Source organism: Rhinopithecus bieti, unplaced genomic scaffold (assembly GCF_001698545.2).
Source record: "Rhinopithecus bieti isolate Rb0 unplaced genomic scaffold, ASM169854v2 scaffold_15436, whole genome shotgun sequence".
In the NCBI taxonomy this organism is placed as follows: domain Eukaryota; kingdom Metazoa; phylum Chordata; class Mammalia; order Primates; family Cercopithecidae; genus Rhinopithecus; species Rhinopithecus bieti.
Genome location: NW_016808313.1, coordinates 55,636 through 74,032, shown reverse-complemented (window position 1 = coordinate 74,032; position 18,397 = coordinate 55,636). Strand labels below are relative to the sequence as shown.

Sequence of the window (18,397 nt, the reverse complement as noted above, 5' to 3'; positions counted from 1 at the left end):
CCACCTCGCCCGGCTAGTTTTTTTGCATTTTTTAGTAGAGACGGGGTTTCACCGTGTTAGCCAGGATGGTCTCCATCTCCTGACCTCATGATCCGCCCGTCTCGGCCTCCCAAAGTGCTGGGATTACAGGCTTGAGCCACCGCGCCCGGCCGGTGTTTTAACTTTTATAAGATAGTGTCTGACTCCTCTATTGTAAAATTAACTATTAAGTATTTGGTATTAATATGTAGTCTGTGGAGATAACTTTGGAATTATGTAAATATTCTAGTCCTTATCAAATGTTCACCTGCTAGTTTTAGGATCCACTGATGAGTCTTCCTTGAATCAGTTTTTACTATTAATGATTGCAAAATGATCCTAGCTCTATCATTTCTTCCATGCTTCTTAGTTGACATCTCACTACAAGGTAGAGTTTTCCGTGCTGCCCCAGTTATTTATTTATTCATGCATTTATTCATATCAGCATGGACTTGTGGATTTCTATTTTATTCAGTGGATTGTATCTGTTACTAGCATTATTTGTTTTGATGCTTAAATTATCCCAGATTTGGTCAGTGGAAACTTCATTAAGTTGGTTTCTGTGTTCTTGTGAATAAAAGGAATAATAATACCCCTTATTATTCTTCAAGCAATTTTTACTTTCTGGCACTAAAAATATCCTTCAGGCTCATCTTGTACTTGTTTGTTCCATATCTGGAATCAGCAATTTATTCAAGGATCCTTGGCTCCTTTTAGTAGAAAATAGTATTTAGAAACCAAGATCTGGGCACTACACATGCCCATGGCTACTGGGATATTATTGCTTCTAGGCCTTCACAAGAGACAGAACTAGAAATATATGAACACACACACATAGCCTAGATTTTTTTTTAAGTCAGTCTGTCAAAGCCATAGTCAAAACCATGAGCTCACACCAATATTTCCAATCCTTAACTAACACTCCAGGGTTTTTTCCAGCCTTTGCTTTTTCATGTTTGTAATCCCTTTCTCAGATGGTGAAAAATCTGGATTCCATTTACTCTCAATATATTTACTTTTTCAGTCAATCCTCTAGTATGTAACTAACCTCTTGGCCTCTCAGCGTGTCCCTTTAGCTAACCCCAATTATACTGGCTGAACCATCAGCCCCAATCCCATCAAACACACTAACTCAACAGTTCAATCCTCAGCCCAGCAGTCCTGGCCACACTGGCTGATTCTGTGGCACTGGAGCCACCAATCATGCCAGCTGAAGGCTCAGCCCAAACTCTGCTGACCATGTTGACTGCACCAATCCAAAAACTAAGTTTTTAAAACCCAAATAGTCTTGCCATAATTAAAATAGTCTATTACAGAAAAAGAAAAAGACATCAGTGGAACAGAATAGAGAATCCAGAAATAGACCTAAATACGCATGGCATTTTAGTTCATAATAAAGGCACCATTTCCAACCAGTGGATTTATATGTAATCTAATCAGTGGGGTAAATAAAATAGTGTGGGGTTAACTGAAAGATTGTTAGGGAAAGAAAAGATGAATGTGTAGCACTATTGACACTGAAATTAATTATAATTGTATCAAAAATTTTGTATAAAATAAATCCATACAATTTCTGAATAAAGCATGAATTAATTTATTTAAGATTCTGGAACGAAAAAGGCCTTTCCAAGAACACCAAGACAGAAATTTGACACATTGAATCACACAAAATTTATTTTCTCTTTGACCAAAAATAAATCAATAAAGCCAAAAAATCATTGACAAATTGGAGAAAGACATTTTCAGTACAGGAAAGCAAACAACTAATGTTCGTAATTTACACAAAGTTTTATAGTGGTAAACAAAGTAACAGATAAACTCAAATAACAAATGCAAAATGCCAGTAAACTTCTGTTCCTTATAAATTACACAGTCTGGTCAGGCGCAGTGGCTTACGCTGATAATCCCAGCACTTTGGAAAGCCGAGGCAGGCAGATCACTTGAGGCCAGGAGTTTGAGACCAGCCTGGCCAATGTAGCAAAACCCCATCTCTACTAAAAACACAAAAATTAGCCAGGCATGGTGGCTCATGCCTGTAGTCTCAGCTACTCAGGAGGCTGAGGCAGGAGACTTGCTTAAGCCCAGGAGGCAGAGGTTGCAGTAAGCCAAGATCGCACCACTGCACTCCAACCAGCCTGGGTGATGGAGTGAAACTGTCTCAACAACAACAAAAATAACTAAAATTAAAAAATAAATTACACAGTCTAAGGTATTACATTATAGCAGCACAAAACAGGCTGAAAGAGTCACAATCTGTGATAATCTTATTGTTCTTATTGATAGGCTCCCTTGTTAAAATATGAGTTATATTAGTACCTGGCACCCAAGAGGCACTTAAAAAATGTTTATTAAATTAATGTTAAATGAGAGGATTCTGGAAAAGTAGTTTGAGGCTAGACCAGCAAGGATCTTGAAATGCCATTATTTGAGAGTTTGGACCTCATTCTAAAGGCATTGGTCACAGCCATCAAAGAAGATATCTGCTCTAGAAAAATAACTGTAATGGTGGTTGGTGCTGAATTTTAAAGGGATAGCCAGTTAAAAGGTTACTGTGGCCAGGCATGGTGGCTCATGTCTGTCGTCCCAGCACTTTGGGAGGCTGAGGCAGGTGGATTGCTTGAGCCTAGGAGTTAAGAGACCAGCCTGCCCAACGTGGTAAGACCCAATCTCTACAAAAATTAAAATTTAAAAAACTAGCAAAATGTGGTGGCACACAACTATAGTCCCAGCTACTCAGGAAGCTGATGCAGGAGGATCACTTCAGCCTGGGAGGTCAAAGCTTCAGTGAGCCATGATCACATCACTGCACTCCAACCTGGGCAACAGAGCAAGACCCTGTCTCAAAAAAAAAAAAACAAGTTTTGGTAATTGCTCAGGTCAGAGGAGACTTCAACCTGAACTAGGGCAAAGGGACTACAAGAGAAACTGTTTTGAGGTGCCATCAACACAAATTGGTAATAACTAAAACCTCTATTTATTAAGTGCCTATAGTAGGCCCAAACACTGTACTATCTTCACAGTGGCCAAGTAAGGTTGGTGTTAATATACCAATTTTGCAAATAAAAAGGCAAAACAAGTTGCAGAGAACTTAGATACATTCCCCCAAAGTCACACAGCTAAATAAGTGGCTCTTCTGGATTCCACTGCAGGGCTATCTCATTCCCAAGTCCAAGGAATGAAGGAAAAGGAGTGATGCTAAGTTTCCAGCTAATGTAATTACTCAGATTACTTCCTTCACTGAAGTATGTAAAGGTTTTATTGGAATTGTAATGAATGTGGCTTTGGACATGCTGTGTATGAGAATCCTGTAATACAGTAGGTGTTTCTGCATGAAACAGAAACTGACCCTGGCTACCTTGCTGAATAGGGTAATTCTTGGAAGGCTATCAGGGCTCACACAGTCACAGTTAGGCTGGAGGTACAGGCTTCATAAAAAGGCCAAGAAGTCACAGAGTTCCAGATGGCTAGGCAACGGAAAGAAGTCACATATGTATTCATTTCACAAATAGCTACTGAGTGTCTGTGATGGTTAATACTGAGTGTCAACTTGACTGGATTGAAGGATGCAATATTGATCCTGGGTGTGCCTGTGAGGGTGTTGCCAAAGGAGATTAACATTTGAGTCTGTGGGCTGGGGAAGGCAGACCTACCCTTAATCAGGTGGGCACCATCTAATCAGCTGCCAGAGAATATGAAGTAGGCAGAAAAACGTGAAGAGACGAGACAGGCCTAGCCTCCCAGCCTACATCTTTCTCCCGTGCTGGATGCTTCCTGCCCTTGAACACTGGACTCCAAGTTCTTCAGTTTTGGGACTCGGACTGGCTCTCCTCTCCTTGCTCCTCAGCTTGCAGACAGCCTATTGTGGGACCTTGTGATGGTGTAAGTTAATACTTAATAAACTCCCCTAGTTCTGTCCTTCTAAGAGAACCCTGACTAATACTGTATGCCAGGCATTTAAGAGCAATAGGGATACAGTAATAAACACTGTATCTCCATCTTCATGTAACTTACTATTGAGTAGGAAAGCCAGATAATAAAACAAATAAATTAAATAAAAAATACAAAATAGTAGTAAATTTTACTTATTACCAAAAATAGTAGTAAATAAAACAAGGAAGGGGAATAAAGAGTACCTTGAGAAGAGGGAGGCTGTAATTTTTAATGGTGTAATCAGAAAAGACTCTGAGAGGGATATGGTCTTCCCACTGCTGCCACCATAATGAATGGAGATCTCCAAATGTCCCCATGTTGCTGTTAATTCTCTCAAGAATCCGAGTGAGTCCTGGGAGCAAGCATCTGACTGGCAAAGCTGAAGGCACATGCCCACCCCCTTAGTGCCTCTGAAGTGAGGGAGAGGGAGAACTAGCCCTTTAACTTTTTTACAGTAGGTACCTACTTTCAAACAACATATTTTAAAATAAGAGATTTTCCTAAAAACAGAAGGACATTTGGACTGTAGACAACCAAAACAGTCACATAAATGGGGGAAATCATTAAGGGAGAGTCAAAGAAAAGACTCATAGAAGAATGAGGGGGAAAAAATAGAGGCTAGGACTCTGGAGAGCCTTGAAAACATTTTAAGAGGCAGGGAGACAAAAAGGGACCAGCAAAGAAGGCAAGAAAGAAAACAATCAGGACATAGCAACGTCTGAGAATCCAAGGACAGAAAGCATTTACAAGGCAAATGGTGACCTTTGAGAGAGCAGTGTGAGATGACGTTTGGAAGCACAAGCCAGATTGTAAATGGAAAAGGAATTAATGATGAGTGAAGTTAAGTACAGAGTAATTTCTGAGCCAGTGTTACACATCCATAACTTACATTGTTGTAATAGTGTTGCAGAATCAGCACCAGAGAGAGACCTTGGGGTGTATACGGGAGGATATCTACATGCATTCAGACCCAGCAGACTTAACATCCAAAGATTGGGCCCAGAACAAAGACAGCACTTGACTTTCAGACACACTTTAAAAAGGGATGGGCTAGCTTGAAGCAGGCTTACAGTGGTGTGAAAGCAGGGATACAGAGGCAGGACAAAGACAGTTAATCAAACTGTAACAGGTTCATAACTCAGGATTACACATGATCATGGCTATGCAACCCAGATGTCCATTATCTAAGTTTGCCTAGTGCCTAGCACAGCTTATTCCATGGCCTTCACTATGGCATCCAGGAGATCTGCTCAGACGGTTTATGAACTTCACTCCACTGATTAAACAGAAGACTTGAAGTCACCAGTTACAGAGAACAGGAATTTATAAACTCATATCATAAAACAAAGGAAAATTTGTTTTTCTTCTCCCTGCATGGAGGGAGTGCTGGGAGAGTTTCCAGAGCACATTCCTTTGTGTCCTGGCTCCTTAGACAGTATTATCAAGACTTTACCTGGGTCTGGGCTGTGCCTGTTGCTGCCTCTGGAACAAGTCAGCCTAATGCAGGAAAGCTTATTTCTCTTTTTAATTTTATTTTTCTTTCTTTAATTTTCCGCCTCAATAAGACTTGCAAAATATATTATCCTGAGACAAAAGGGCAGGACTTTTGTGTAGCACTTTGTCCTCACTTCACTTTAACTTCACAATAACTTTGTGAGAAAGGTCTTATTCCCATTTAGTGAGACAGAGGAAAATGATATCCAATATTCAGCGTGGGAGACGACTGTAACTCTCTTCCTGGAATGCATCTTGTTGATAGAGATCAAAACCTAGAAATTCCTCTGCAAAGGAATTCAGTGAAAAAAAAAAAGTCATAAGCATGTACACATATTTCTCTACAAGGTTGTACACTGCAATAGGAAACAAGTGAAAGCAAGCTAACTCCAACGAGAGGATTGGTGCATCCATGCTATGAAAAGACATGCACTGATTGCCAAATAATGTTGCAGCATGAACCATTCAAGAAATGAAAAGCGTCCTACGTGAAAAAAATAGAGTGGATGACAGGAGCTTTCTAGTCCACAACATATTTAGGTTTCCAGTTGCAAATCAATAAAGTGACATTCTGCTCTATGTATAAAAAAAAAAACCCGAAAAGAAATGAAAAGCAAAAAAATGGTTTACATTTTATGAAGTGAACAGACCACAAAACAGAATATACAGTACGATTCCATTGTGTGTATGCAATTTTTTTGTGGGCTTTTCTGTATTTCAAAAAATTCTAATATAAAGGAATACTGCTTTTGTAATAAGATTTCTAAAAGGAGGTCGTGAGTGATTAAGTACTTGTCTGTGGTCCGAGATAACTGGCAAAGGAGAGGCCAAATTCTTTTTTTTTTTTTGAGATTGCAGTCTCTGGTGTAAAATGAGGGTGCAAGGTGCATCCCCGCTCCTGGTTTTTGAATCATCCCTTCTGCCACCTCGGAATGACTTTTCTTACGTACAACAGCCAGCAAGTGGAGAAACTTACCTCAGTAATGCCAAACTGTCTCCCTAACTTACTTCCTTTCAATGTTCAAGCAAAACAAAACCCTCTCTACATCCAACATGACAGAAACCTTTCTTGTATTTAAGAAGAAAGTATGAGAATGGTTGGAAATTGCTGAAACAGCAACAGTAAAGATTTAATGAGCTCTCAAAGTACTTCTAGATGTGCAAATATGACAATCCAATACAAAGAAACACACACACAACCTAGAGCCTTCAAAAATCTAGATTTCTGCCTTTCCACACCTTAACTTGGAATTATTCGGGTGGGTTCCTAAGCACACTCTCTTGGAGGTGAGGAATCCTCCAAAGAGGAGATAGGGGAGGCCCAGGTGTGGCAATCTTCGGAAGGATGAGGGATGTCCAGAGGAGAGGTGGCGGGAGGGAGCACTTCAGACTCGCGGAAACTGGAACCGTGCCTTCTGCAGTTCCTTCGGCTTTTCCGGCATTTAGAAGCAAGTTCTACCTCTTCAGCCCGACTGTATCTGCACGTCTCACCCAAGACCAAGACCCCTACCCCTCCTCCCCCGGCCTCGAGCCCCGCCCCGGACGCTGGACCCAAGGGCGTAACGGGGGCACGTGTTCACATCAAAGGTCTGGTTAGCGAAGGCAGAGACTCCATGTGCCGCAGAAAAAAACTCCACGGACAATTGGGAGACTCCCTTTAAAAAAACAAAACTCCGGGACCACGCTACTCCGCGCGCAGGGGGCGTGGGTACGGCCCACCACGCGGGCAGGGCGCGGTGCCAGCTCTCGGCAAAACTAACAATATCTGTTAGGCCCTAAACAAAAAGGCCCTAACACCGCTACATCCATTCACGTCGGGAGTGTTGCAACCTGGGACACCCAGCGTCTCCCACGCCCCAGCTACGCGCCTCCAGGACACACCAATTGGGGCGCGGCTACTTTCGCGCACGCGCCATGCATGGCCGTGCTTCGCTCTTACCGCAGAGAGCCTAAAACCGCTACGGTGGCTCTGCTGGGGATAAATTATTCACGTCCCACTGTTGTGCAAACCCAATCCGGGAGGTATGACCTGGCTGGGACACTGTAGGAAGACGGCCACGAAGGCACTGGGGGTAGTAGATATATGTATTTGAGAATAGGAGGAGTAAATCTCTGGGCCACTATGAGCAGGAAGAAAATGCAACCTCCACCTCCCAACCAGTGGCCCGAAGTGAGCAATTTAGAGAGCGCGCGCGCCAGCGCTGGGAGCCCCGCCTTGGGGGCGTGGCCGCGCGCTGACCGGCTGGGGCGGGACCTGCTTCTGGCCCCATCTAGCGCCGCCCCAGGCGAGGGCGCCGCACCCACACTGCGCTGCGCAGTTTTGTTCTGCACCAGCCGTTCGAAGGTGATCCAGGTGAGTGCTAGCACCTGCGGGCAGCCGCGAGCACCCGGCCGCCGGGGGTGTTTCAGCCTTTGCGCAGGGCACTCCCATTTCAGCCTCTCCGAGCTGAATAGAGACCCACTGTCTCTAACCTCCCTCCACCCTTATCAGTAGATTAGCGATCTGAATTTCCAACCCCTTTGCTCTCCTCTTGCCTTGCATCTTCTCCCTGGTGGAGTGGGTTGGGAGCTTTTAAGCGAGGCCCGACCTATTTATCTGTAACTCAGGAAAATTCTCAAGGTCAACCCTTCCTCAATTCTTTCCTTTCCTCTCCCCGGGCTGTGCAGTCTGGGGGCCCCTTCTTTCTGCCTTCCGGAGACCACCCGACCTTGCCCTCTGCTGCTCCGGCGCAGAGGATAAGCGAGCGGAACACTGCAGGGGGAGTGGTTGTGCAGGCCTGATCAGTAACACTGGTTTCAAAAGTGGCCTGTGAGCGCTGCACCCGCTGCGGATGGGGATGTGTTACTAGGGACGGTCGGGAGAGCCTCTGAGGGAATTGTGTTTGTTTTCCTCCTGCCTCTTAGAATCGTTTGTCCATTTGTATTGGAAAGGGGGTCATCTCCTACCGCTGACTTAGAGCAAGAGACGCCTCTGGGCGGGTGGGGGACTCTTCAGGTTCTTCCTTGGATTTCAGAAAATGCCCCTCCTTATCTGGGTTGGCAGCACGCAGCCGCAGGGCTACAGTGGTGGGGCAGTTGCAGGGCGGTGGAAGGCGCTGGAGACTCCTTAGTGAGTCATTCCCCGAAGTTGTGGCTTCTGCTGATACTTTCCTTGAGAGTCACGAGTTTATAAGCTACATTGTAGCGTCGGGGGCAAGTGAATGTGGGAAAGGAAGTAAAGGAAAAGCAGAGATTAGGATGGGTAGGAGAGGCAGGGTTTGAACTTTAATTCCTTCACTGGGGACAGGAGGTGCCCTGGAGGGGAAGGTGCTTCTGGCTCTGCAGATATGTGCTGTGGGCCTAGGTGTGGTCCTGCGGAATTGCTGCAGATTTTAGATTGCTCGCGGGTAGGAGCTGCAGCCAGGGCTTCTCTTGGGAAATCTGTAGATCACCTGGAGCCTGCAATCTTGGGTGGCACCCAAGGTTATTGGCCAGAGTTACTGGCTGTGTTTTATTTCAGTGAATTCAGAGAGCACCTTGAGTCAGATCAAGAATGTTTATTCTCCTAGGAGATGAATTTAAGGAGTTAAAACTAATATATAAAATAGAAACAAATACTTTCATCCCTGGGAAGACTTTCCGTTAAGCTTCCCTCCTGACTCAATGTTACGGAAATAGAAAACTTTGTCAAGTGATTTTTTTTTCAACCAATGTTACTATATATAAATCGGCAGGGAGACTGTCGCCAACCACAGAAACTGCGCTACAGGGGCCTCCTTAGAATAAGGAACAAAACTGGAGAAGGGCAGCCTTCCCCTTTATTTAGATTTCCTCCTGTTGGCTTAGAGTTCTGAAAAGACACAATCCTGGAAGAGAACCTACCTCCTCGTCTGGAGGTTAGCACTGAGAAGGAACGTACAGGAAAGAAGGGCTGTTTGTACCCACTATTCAGAGAAAAGCTGAAAAACCCCTGGAGCAGTCTGGAATGAGGTGGATGTCAAATCAATCTGTCAAAAGCAATTTAGTGCCTACTGCACAACTATCTGTATTCAAACATATTGTGCCCTATGTTTATACTCAAATCTTCTGAATCTATATTTAGAACACCGTTACCGACCACAATTGATCGTGAACCATTTAGCATTTTAAAGCAATATTTGTTTCGAAGAATATACTGCTACTGTTTTTGCAACTCAATTTATTAATGCTACTGTAAGCTTACCATCTTCCTGAACAAAAAGAATTTAGCAGTTAGCAGCAGGTAGATTATCGCTATGTAAAATAAAATTCCTGAGTTTCCCTCACTCTCTCTTACAGTACTTACCTACCTACCTGTGTCTGAGGAGAAACACTAATTAGGCAACAGGAAAATTGTGCTATCTTTCAAATGCATTTGCAAATGCCTTTAAGGATTTTATTCTTTAGAATCATAGATCTTGCTGTTATCCTCTGACTTCCTTCTAGCATTGATCTGTTCATTAACTGGAACTTGCGTTCTAAGATTTAGTTGTCTTATTCCACCCTTTAAAAATAAGTGAAATTTTATTTTATAAATAAATAAATAAGCAAGCGATGTGAGCGGTTGTACCACAGCTTCATTCTAAGTGTAGACAGGCCTGAAAAGGTCGAACCCCTGTTTCAGGCAAAAGCCAGCAGCCTAGGTGGTTCCTTCCTTTGGAGTGGTCGGTACCCTAACAGGCATTCAGCAGCTGCTACAAATTAACTACAGTCTGCCTGCATTTCTTGTAATAGAAAATTACCAAGTGGTGTCAGTGTGACTCATTCGAGATGTTTTTTTCCTTCTGGAAGTCATAGCTTAGTTTCTCAATGACTCTTGGTTCCTGTGTAATGCCAGTTAAGGGACAGCTATATGGGAATCATGATATATAAATGAAGTGCCAGTTTCTGTGTTACTTTGCTCTTGCAAACCTATATGCCTGAAAGGTTGGAGGAGGTTTTTTCCTTCCTGTCATCTCTACTTCTTTTGTCATACTGCGGTGCTGACACTCATTAAAAAGAAAATGTTCCTTGTTTGTACCTTTCCCAAAGTTTATTTATTTATTTTTCCTCTTTCCAATTAGAAACATCTCAGGCTTTAATCAGTGGCAAAATTGAAGTTAATTATTTGCTCTCTCTTCCTGTTAATGTATTTTGTACTCAGGAGAGGGTCTGGGGAGGTAGAAATGTTTCAGAAGATGTCAGGTGTGGTCAAGCATGCTTTTCAACCTCATTGAGAGACAATGTAGCAAAAGGCTGAGAGCACAAATGAACCAGACTGCTTGGGGGTGTGGGGATCTGGCTGTACTCTGTGTTCACTGTGTGACCTTGGGCAGGTCACTTCACCTTTCTGGTACTGAGTTTCTTCATCTGCAAAATGGGAGTAATATCATAGGGATGCTGTGAGGATCTAAATGAGTTAATATTGATGAACTGCTTACAACAGGGTTTGCCCCATACTAAATAATGTGTGCATGGTGGTAATAAGTAATAATAATTGATTTCTCGTACCTTTCTTCCTTGAGTCTATATCACTACCCTTCAGACACACTGGACTCCTTTCTCTTCTTCATACAAGTCAAACCTTTTTCTGTCTCCAAGTCTCTGCTATTGCTGTTTTCTTTACCTGTGTTCTCTCTCACATAGCACTTTATCCTCTTCAGATCCTTTATCACAATGTTACCCTCATGTTTTATGGTCCTCCTGTGTTTTTGTCTTCCCTGACCACATGCTCACTGGCGTTCTCAATCATGCACTCTCTCTCTCTCCCTCTCTCCCTGCCTCCCTCCCTCCCACTTTCAACTGTGTGTTCTAGAGACTCAGGACCTTCCTTCTCAGTCTTGATCATCCTCTTAGTAGCCCTGCCCCTTGAGTGGTACATGGCATTTAGTAAAGGATGAATAAGGGAAGGAATCATTCTGAGAAAATACTGAAGATGATAGCTATGGACTTGAGGCAAGCATCCCATTTATGTAAAATGCTTTGTCCTACATTGAATTTATCATGTCAGCTTCATTTAATGCATTATGAGATGTTGTCTTTATTTTTCTTTCTGTATCCCATGGCTTCTCCCCATTCCCCTCCCTGCCCTCTGAAGTTGCTGCCTGCAGACCATGGGAAACATCCAGTGGACTGTCCCTGGGATCACATCTCTTGGGAAGCTCAGCTCCAAAGGGTCTGGCAAACCAGGGCTTATAGGTTAGGTGTCTCCCATAGAACCTTCTGTGTCAAGAATCTGGGAAAGTTTGTCCTCACACCTGCAGGGGAACCTGGGATTTATTCTGTCTTGTTATAAATCTGGTATTCTTAGATTCCTGAAGAACAGAATTACCAGTTTTTTTCTCAGAGGAGATTTCAGTTCCATTCAAGCATGTGTGTTTAGTGCCTTATTACACAGAAGGCACACTGCAGAGAAGAAGAAAGCAGGTAATTTGCTTATTTGGCTTTAACAGAGTTTTAACAGAGTTTGTATGAGTGCAAGCTTGTGCTCTGTAACCAAGAACCATTCACTGGAACTTGAGCGTCCTGCTGATCTTCCCTCCCCCACTCCCAGCCAGTGCAGCCATGTATTAAGCAATTGTTTTCAGTACCAACAGTTTACCAAAGTGTTGGACTAAAAATGACATCTGAAACTTAAATATTTTATATGGTCAAACTATGGCTATTTAACTATGCAGTTGAATATATTTGGATTATAACACATTTATTTCTTAAAGGGACAGATCTTCCATCCACCTAACATAGAGTTAGCTTCCACTCTCCAAATATTCCATCAGCAACATTGATGAATATTGAAGACCATGGACTGTGAGGTACTGAGAAAGACCCACTCTATGACTTGCTTGCTGCTATTTGCCTCACTTGAACCAGTAATCAAGTGCTGGATAAATAATATGATTTCTGTTCAAGTTTTTTTTAGCCCTTAGGGAACAATCTACTGAATATGCGATGCAATTTTGGGGGGATAGTTACTTTTCATCACCTAGGTTTCTATTCCTTCTTTTAAGTGTAATTTAATCTGGCTGTCATGTGAAGGTTTGATGCTGAAACAGATTTTAGCATCTGTCTAATGCAGAAGTGGACTGGAACTAGCATTCTGAAAATGTAGTCTGAACTCAAAGAAATCCCATGACTCTCCTTTTCTCTCCTGTCATAGAAACAGATCATTACATTTTTAAAGTTTGTGTGTGTGTGTGTGTGTGTGTGTTGTCATTTTGAGGTGGGGTTTCACCATGTTGCCCAGGCTAGTCTCAAACTCCTGGGCTGAAGCAGTCCTCCCACCTGAGCCTGCCAAGTAGCTGGGATTACAGGCATGCACTACTGCACCCAGCTTAAGTTTTACTTTGTTTCTAATAGACATATAATATTGGACATATTCATGAGGTACAGTGTGATGTTTTAGCATGTATATATATTGTGTAATGATCAAGAGGATTGCTTTTATGGGCCAGGCATGGTGGCTCATGCCTGTAATCCCAGCACTTTGAGAAGCCAAGGTGGGTGGATCACCTAAGGTCAGGAGTTCGAGAGCAGTCTGGTCAACGTGGTAAAACCCATCTCTACTAAAATACAAAATTAACCGGGGCGTGGTAGCACACACCTGTAGTTCCAGCTACTTGGGAGGCTAAGGCAGGAGAATCATTTGAACCTGGGAGGCAGAGGTTTCACTGAGTTGAGGTGGCACCACTGCACTCCAGCCTGGGCAACAGAGTGAGACTATGTCTCAAAAAAAAAAAAAAAAAAAAAAGTTTTCATGTTACTTGTCTCTAGGCTCTTTAATTTCTCCACTGAGCATTGTATGAGCTCCATTGAGCATTGTGTGGAGGGTCAGCTGCCCTGGCTGGAGATCATTTTGAGGCCTGTTCCTTCGTGGAAACATCTGGATGCAGAAGTTGGGCTGGACAACTAGCCAGGGGAGCTTTAAGTGAGCCAAGTGGACCCTCAGTACCACCTCAGAGTGTTCCAAGCTACCGTCTGGTGTTTGGGACTCAGGGAAGTCCATTTGGTATGATCAGACTAGCCCTTTATGTGACCATCCTTGTGTGTTACTCTCATCAAAATGTTGATTTTTGCTATGTAAGGAAGATTGGAATAGCACAGGCAGCCAAATAAGGATTTGAATGAAACACTGGAGAATGGCTTCAAGTTAATCTGTGAATGCTTTGTCATTTTCCCATCCCTGGATACATTAAAAAGAAAAAAAAAGAGCAGTTGAGAAATTGCAGTACAATTTGAGGAGAGCAATATCATACACAGAAGTAGGGACTACCATTGTTGAAGGTGGATTTTATTTATTTGGGAGCAAAGAGAGAGAGCTGAGAGACATAATCTTCTCTCCCTTAAGAATCTCATTGTCATTTATTAAAATAAAAGGTAGTGTCACTTCATGGCTCAGAAGTGGTAAATTATTTGAGGCAAGTACCCAAATCCATAAAACGTGCCTTTTGTTTGTGGAATACTGATTGTATGCTGGGGAATTTCTGATGGGCAGCCAAGAGGAATTTGGAGAGTAGTGAAGGAAAACTTCACCCCAGGAGTGTTCTATTGGATGTAGTTCAGGAAGCTTTCTGGGTAAGCCTTGTAACCAAAGGAACCCTGCCCCAGTAAGATACGGCAAATGGTGGCAGAAGCAAGAATTAGAGAAAAGGTTGAGCAAAGTTTTGGTATTAGAATAGCTATGTTCCCAGGAAACTCTGTCAGTAAAATTTCTAGAGCTAAGTATCTTAGCCAGATGTCATAATGAACCCCTGTGTTGCTAACTCAAATGCTGGAATGGAGCATATGTTTTAGGAGTTAGACCAACACTGCCTCATCTTAAGCCCAAGTTTGAGCACTCCTAAACTGAAACTTCAAGAGTGTGTTGTAGCTTACTTAAAACCCATTGGGCGTCTGCGGACTCTGGCTACACTGAAAAGTTTTTGCCCTGAGTGCTATTCTACCACCCACAGACCTCGGGGCCCTGCTGCTTACCAGGGCATATTAGTTTCCTAATCTACCCCTGAAAACCCACCATGGGCTGCCCCCCATGTCTTATACCCTGCTTGCTTCAAAATACTATTCCTACTTCTCTTCCCCTAACTTGATAATGTCCTCCAAAACAATCATGTTTGGCAAGTAATACACTGATAAATTTAAAAGTTACAAATAGAAGTGCTGCTGTGTTTTTAAAACATTATAGGGCCAGGAACAGTGGCTCATGCCTATTATCCCAGCACTTTGGGAGGCTGAGGCAGGCAAATTGCTTGAGCTCAGTTCGAGACCAGCCTAGCCAACATAGTGAAACCCCGTCTGTACTAAAAATACAAAAAATTAGCTGGGCATGGTGGCACACACCTGTAATTTCAAGCTACTTTGAGGCAGGAGGATTGCTTGAGTCCATAGGTCAAGTCTGTAGTGAGCCCTGATTGTGCCACTTCCACTCCAGCCCAGATGACAGAGGGGGACCCTGTCTCAAAACACAAAACAAAAACCCAGCCAGGCACAGTGGCTCATGCCTGTAATCGCAGCACTTTGGGAGGCCAAGGAGCGTGGATCACCTGAGGTCAGGAGTTCAAGACCAGCCTGGCCAACATGGCGAAACCCCATCTCTACTAAAATACAAAAATTAGCTGGACGTGGTGGTGCATGCCTGTAATCTCAGCTCCTTGGGAGGCTGAGGCAGGAGAATCACTTGAACCCGGGAGGTGGAGGTTGCAGTGAGCCAAGATCGTGCCACTGCACTCCAGCCTGTGGGACAGAGAGATAATCTGTCTCAAAAAAACCAAAACAAAACAAAACAAAAAAAAACCCACATTATAGAAATAAATTAGGTTTCTAAAGTATTCTTAAAAGGGGCATCTGTGGAAACCAGCCACTAATAACATACTTAAAGGTGAAAGATGAATACTTACGCCTAAGCTGAGGAACAAGGCAAGGATGTTGGCACTTGACACTGGTATTCGACATTGCATTGCCCCAACCTGGGCAATCAGTCAAGAAAAAAAAATAAAAGACATCCACATTGGAAAGGAAGAAGTAAAACTGTCTCTCTTTGCAGATGGTATGATCCTATATGTAAAGTATTCCAAAGATAGTGGATCTGTCTCTCCCTCCCCTGTGCTTTTGTGCCCTGACTCTTTCTCTCCCTTTGCTCCGAGAGTAGAAGCCCAGGGTGCAGCAGGATTCAATTGCCTTCCATTGAACGTTGCGGAGGGCTTACCCCTCAGTGCTTCCCATGCTGGGGGAAGAGGTGATTTAACTTCTGAGTAAGGGACAAACACAGCAGTGTGTTAGTTGCAAAAAGTATGGACACTGGCATCAGTCTGCCTGCATTCAGACCCCAGCTGTGCACTCATCAGCTGTGGGACCTTAGGCAAATTGTTGACCTTCTCTTTGCCTCAGTTTCCTCATCTGTAGAATGGGGATGATAATAGTAACTACTGGCCGGGCGCGGTGGCTCAAGCCTGTAATCCCAGCACTTTGGGAGGCCAAGACGGGCAGATCACGAGGTCAGGAGATCGAGACCATCCTGGCTAACACTGTGAAACCCCGTCTCTACTAAAAAATACAAAAAAACTAGCCGGGCGAGGTGGCGGGTGCCTGTAGTCCCAGCTACTCCGGAGGCTGAGGCAGGAGAATGGCATGAACCCGGAGGCGGAGCTTGCAGTGAGCTGAGATCTGGCCACTGCACTCCAGCCCCGGTGACAGAGTGAGACTCCGTCTCAAAAAAAAAAAAAAAAAATAGTAACTACCATATGGGATTGTGTAAGGATGGAAAGCGTTAATTTATCTAAACTCTATTACAGTGCCTGCCGTAAAAGAAGCACTCTAGGCCTGGCACGGTAGCCCATGCCTGTAATCCCAGCACTTTGGGAGGCTGAGGCAGGTGGACTGCTTGAGGTCAGGAGTTCGAGACCAGCCTGGCCAATATGGCAAAACCCCGTCTCTATTAAAAATACAAAAATTAGCCAGGTGTAGTGACATGAGCCTGTGATCTCAGCTACTCCGGAGGTTGAGGCATGAGAATTGCTTGAACCCAGGAGGCAGAGGCTGCAGTGAGGTGAGATCGTGCCCCTGCACACCAGCCTGGGTGACAGAGTGAGACCCTGTCTCAAAAAAAAAAAAAAAAAAAAAAAAAAGAAAAACAAAAAAGCAGCACTCTATGGGTACCAGGTCTTATAGTTAGGTGTTACATATGTAGCAGTGATATTTTCAGTTTTGCTATTTCTGCCAGATGGCATGAAAAATTCCTTGAGAAGTTGGTTAGAAGTCCCACTGATTCATTAAATAGGCCTTTCATTTAAAGTCGTGTTTCTGATCATTCAGAAGTTGAGGTGTGCCTGATCCATGGTGTTAGAAGTGATGATCCTAGAGAGGTCATTCTGTAGCATAATGAGCATTACTTGAAAGATGGAGAACCTGGAACTCTGACTTAAATATTTGACTATGGGAAAATCTGATCTGGTGAGTGACCATGACCATGAAGTGAGATCTGGGAACCCAGTGGTGGTCACAGGATAGAGACTCTGAAGATACTGAGCTGGCTTACATACTTGCTTTGTTGTCTCGAGCCTCTGTTAAAGCTGAAAGAAGAAATCAGTCTTCTGCTGTGCACACTGTTAGTGTGTAATTGTGAAGAGCTTAGCTGGAGTTTGCTCTTCACAACAGCCTCTGATCTCATCGCCCCATTCTGCTCTCAGGGGTGGTACAGAAGGAGCACCTCAGGAGCCTCCAAAGATAGTGGTAGAATATAGACCACCAAGAGAAAACTATGACTGTGGTTTTGAATCAGATAGAGTCACCACCTCCTGCAGATTTTGTTTTTGCTCAGAACAGTGGTTCTTAAAATGTGGTCCTTGACCAGCATCATCAGCATCACCTAGGAACTAGTTAGATACGAAAATACTCAGGCCCCACCTAACATGACTGAACCAGAAACTCTGGGACCGAGGTATGGTTTAACAAACTCTCCAGGTGATTTTAATGCCACTGAAGTTGAGAACCGCTGATCTAGGATATAGAACAGCAGCACTCTATTGAGTTTGTCTTCATGCAAGTTGCTATAAAAAACATAAGCAGGCCGGGCGCAGTGGCTCACGCCTGTAATACCAGCACTTTGGGAGTCCGAGACGGGTGGATCACGAGGTCAGGAGATTGAGACCATCCTGGCGAGCACGGTGAAACCCCGTCTCTACTAAAAAAATACAAAAAACTAGCCGGGCGAGGTGGCGGGCGCCTGTAGTCCCAGATACTCGGGAGGCTGAGGCAGGAGAATGGCCTAAACCCGGGAGGCGGAGCTTGCAGTGAGCCGAGATCCGGCCACTGCACTCCAGCCTGGGCGACAGAGCGAGACTCCGTCTCAAAAAACAAACAAACAAACAAACAAAAAAACATAAGCAAGGAGACATGCTCTCTGTACTCAAAGAGCACATAGCCTATTTGGAGAGGTACACTATATTCACTGCCACACAAAGGACGCCTTCCCAGCTGGGATCCTGATGGAACAGCCCTGCCCAGTCTCTATGCCATTGCCGTGTGTTTTCCCCAGAAGAGTTCCCACTCTTGGCCAGGTGCCTGTAATCCTAGCACTTTGGGAGGCTGAGGCGGGTGGATCACCTGAGGTCAGGAGTTCGAGACCAGCCTGGCCTATATAGTGAAACCCCCGTCTCTACTAAAAATACAAAAATTAGCCAGGCGTGTTGGTGGGCGCCTATAATCTCTGCTACTCGGGAGGCTGAGGAAGGAAAATCACTTGAACCCAGGGGGCAGAGGTTGCAGTGAGCCAAGATCGTGCCACTTCACTCCAGCCTGGGCAAAAGGGCAAAACTTTGTCTCAAAACAAAAAAAGAATTCCTGGCCGGGCGCGTTGGCTCATCCCTGTAATCCCAGCACTTTGGGAGGCCGAGGCGGGTGGATCACGAGGTCAGGAGTTCAAGACCAGCCTGGCCAAGATGGTGAAACCCCATCTCTACTAAAAATACAAAAAAATTAGCCGGGCATG

General features: G+C 44.0%; 1 protein-coding gene across 2 annotated transcripts in view; it reads left to right on the top strand.

The window, feature by feature from the left end:
- The first annotated feature begins 7,372 nt into the window (after positions 1 to 7,372).
- Positions 7,373 to 18,397, top strand: part of MGST3 (microsomal glutathione S-transferase 3) — a 27,790-nt gene continuing 16,765 nt past the window's right edge. Inside the window, exon 1 of one of the 2 annotated variants that reach the window (XM_017886425.1) lies at positions 7,373 to 7,795. The gene's annotated coding sequence lies outside the window, so the exon portion shown is untranslated. The remainder of the gene's footprint in view (positions 7,796 to 18,397) is intronic. The other variant, XM_017886426.1, reaches the window with a different exon arrangement.